This window comes from Pinus tabuliformis, chromosome J, assembly GCF_031772625.1.
Source record: "Pinus tabuliformis cultivar Carrire ecotype Pingquan chromosome J, CPIR1, whole genome shotgun sequence".
In the NCBI taxonomy this organism is placed as follows: domain Eukaryota; kingdom Viridiplantae; phylum Streptophyta; class Pinopsida; order Pinales; family Pinaceae; genus Pinus; species Pinus tabuliformis.
This window is the reverse complement of record NC_142295.1, coordinates 310,895,782-310,899,366: the sequence shown is the minus strand read 5'-3', so window position 1 is coordinate 310,899,366 and position 3,585 is coordinate 310,895,782. Positions and strand designations below refer to the sequence as shown.

Below are 3,585 nucleotides of genomic sequence, written 5' to 3'. Positions count from 1 at the left end.
TAGGTGTCCTCCACCTTTGTGATGGTGTTGAATCCATTTCCACCATCAAAAACACGATTCAAACATTGCCTCTACAAAAGTTTTTAATTTTTTTTTACCAAGATTCCAACTACTTTCGGTCACAAACTCAAATTTTTATAAATGAACCTAATAATGAACATAATAAAGCAGATTGCATAAGACCAACTGGTCAAAGTAGTAACGCTTGATTCCTGTTTAGCAGATTTCTTGGTAAATGTGACACACCACCATAATAATAATAAAGATTCTGCTGGGTCAATGAGCCGTCACCACCACTATAATAATAATAATCTTTATTTGTCCATAATTTTGGATAACTCCTCGCTAGTTTCGAAGAACTGTACTAATCAGCAGCCTGGACCTAGCTTGTTGTTACATGCAGAAGTAATTGCAGTGACAGCTAATTCTAGGTTGGAATGACCGGTACGTTCTTGTTTTTATCACCCACTTGCAAATCAAACATCACGTTAAACGTCTCATAGCATTAGAAAATAATTTAAGAACACGACCTTCATACTTCAATTATGAGATAAAACCGGGAAACAGGTCACATTCAGAGGTTTTCCATGGCGGCTGGCAAGGATTGCTCCTACCAAATCTGATACACTTTATCTCGCAGTATACAAAGTATCAAACCTATAATTTGCATGCTAACAACCATTGACTCGTCATTGCTGGCCACCATGGCTAGACTAATCTGCCACAGCTGAATTTAGGTTGATGGCAGATTCCGGAAATATCTTGAAATTTGACCATGACAATTAAAGGAGAAATTAAACAATTGAACTCTTCTGATCAGCTTTATTCCAGAAGCTTCGAGATATGGGCATTTCTGACACTCTCCTGGCAGCCATTATGCACCTTTATTAGTATATTTTGGGTCAGCTTCACACAGCTCACAGTGGATTAGTGAGTCACTGAAGTTTGATTGCAAATTTCAAGAATATTTTGAAATAAGAGAATATTTTGAAATAAGAGAATTTAAATAATTAAATTTAGATATTTCATGAATCTGCAATTGTCAAAAAAAATTCCAGTCATATAGAAGAAAAAAACTAAGAAAACATTAAAAATGATAAGACTAGAATGAAGAAAAAAACTAACTATAAATATACAAGTTGATGCAAATTGATGTATAAGTAACAGATTTCGAAAATATTTCGAAATATAAAGTAAAATTTATAAGAATAAAAATGACTTACATGCACTTGCAGCAATTTCTCCATGCAGGCCTGGAACTGAAGCTGAGAATTGACCATCCATGGGATCGTGCACATTCCAGGGGAGAAGGGAATAATATAGAGCCAGCCCAATAATGGCCAGAAACCCAAGTGATGTAGGCATCCTGGAGTGAACCACAAATTATGCCAATACATAGACAAATTTATGTTTGCGAAAACATATAAACATATACAGAAGAGGAGATTAACGAAGAATAAAATCCACGAGTACTTGACTTGAAAAAGGCTATGACTGCTATTGTGTCAGGAAATTCACCCATAACCATAAGCTGGCAATTACGCTATGCCTAAATAGAGAAATACAAGTACCAGAGTCTAATGAGTACTTCATAACATTTAATACTTGAAAAACCTCTTTTAATCGCACTTGCTTACGCAGATATCTCAATTCCTGAGGATGGATTTCGTCGTTATGGGTTTGTTTGTGGTCATACAAATTATAGCCCTTCCCTTTCTACGTGAAAGATGAGCCAGGGCGATCTCTTTTCTACGAGAGAGATTAATTCACAATGGATTTCAGCTATAGATTTATTTTAAATTCAGATTTAATATGACTTTACAGGAAATTAATTTTTTTAAATAGCAGGTAGGTTACCTCTACAACTTAAATGGAGACTAAGTGTTTCATGGTTCAAAAATGCCGAATGTCTCAATCTACAACTTAAATAGAGACCAAGTATTTCATGGTTCAAAAATGCCAAATCCCGTATCAATCATCATTTGTCAAGACTCTTCGGAGTCAGTTCTCTAGCTTGGACAAGGCATTTAGTTCATGTAGCTATTCCTGAATCAAGGAGAGTGCACCGTCAGACTGAAAAATTAAAATTTATTTTTTACCAGTCATACATTAAATTCCCATTTGATTTGTACTCCCACTCAAAACTTCATTTAGTCCATGTTCTTTACCCTACTAACAAAATCCACAACCTGCGGTAAAACTCCACTAGCTTGATTTACTTATGGTACACAAATATAACTGCTCTCAGCTTATTTAATAGGATAGTTGAGATTAATTTTCCAACACGAATAAAACTATTGTAATTCCTTTTTTGGATTATGAAATGAAAATATCGTCGCCATTCTTTACAATGCTTTTCGCTGTAAGAATTTTCTCTGCCAATTGATGCCAGTAGCGGGCTTTGAAAAGGACTTGTGATACAATAACGACCCATTTGTTTCACTGCATAACTGCAGCGAAGAATTATATGAATTGCATTTGTCCAACTCCTGTTTTAAGAAACCAAATCCATCTCTCAACGTACAACAATGTGCTTCCTTTCACAAGTCATTCGTGGCATATTCCCAAATCATTGCATTTCACAAAACCACAATTTTGTTCAAGCATGGAATCAAACAATTACGATGCCTCATCTAGATGCCCATCGTGCGTGTACCCTAGAACCATTGTTTCCCAAGTAACCATATTTCGTTGATAAATTTTGTCAAACACACCATGTGTATCCTCCAAACTCCTACACTGCAATACCTCACTTTTACATGGGCTTAGTAAAATATGGTTGGTGGTTGAGAAATTTGCGGTATATGTCCCATGAATCACATTCCATGACTCTTTATTTTGTTCAATCTTTCTTCAAACAAATTGCTATCTTCTTACAATTTTATCTGTGTACTTTTTTCTTTTGCTTATGTAGTTGGGTTTTGATATGACACCCCATCCCTATGGATAATGAGATGTCACTCTAAAATATATTGATACCATCAAAACATAACCAAAGTCATATGTATAACATGAATAGAACATATGATCATGTGCATGGAAATCCATAAAACATAAACAACAGGGTAGTTTTAGATACTTATCTAATAAATATGGTCGCAGACTTGGGATGCACCACTTAGCCATAGACCTTGTTGCTCCAACTCTCTCAACAACTGGTCGTCCTCGAGATGGGGTCATGACTCCACTTTGGAAATGGCTTCTCAAACTAGGTACATATCCCATACCTTGTACAACAAATATGGTCGCAGACTTGGGATGCACCACTTAGCCATAGACCTTGTTGCTCCATCTCTCTCAACAACTGGTCGTCCTCGAGATGGGGTCATGACTCCACTTTGGAAATGGCTTCTCAAACTAGGTACATATCCCATACCTTGTACAATAGGGCCAAGGTACATAACCCCGATAGCCTCCAACCAATAGCCTCACATACTCCATTAGCCCCACAGCCAAGTAGTTCACCCTCTTCTTTAGACATGTAGTCCCTCGGGCTATCCCACTACCTCCAAGGTGACCAACTCGACTAGAAAGGATGTCCAAAGAACTATGGTTCTAGTAGTTCCTACTACCCTAGGGGGTCTC

At 36.9% G+C, this 3,585-nt stretch overlaps 1 long non-coding RNA gene across 1 annotated transcript; it reads right to left on the bottom strand.

Annotated features, from left to right (window-relative positions):
* Positions 1–202: 202 nt before the first annotated feature.
* LOC149226981 (uncharacterized) lies at positions 203–1,753 on the bottom strand. The gene is made up of 3 exons (XR_016247081.1): positions 1,638–1,753; positions 1,224–1,366; positions 203–864 (listed from the first exon to the last, which is right to left on the bottom strand). It is a non-coding gene; the product is annotated as an uncharacterized LOC149226981 (long non-coding RNA).
* Positions 1,754–3,585: the final 1,832 nt, after the last annotated feature.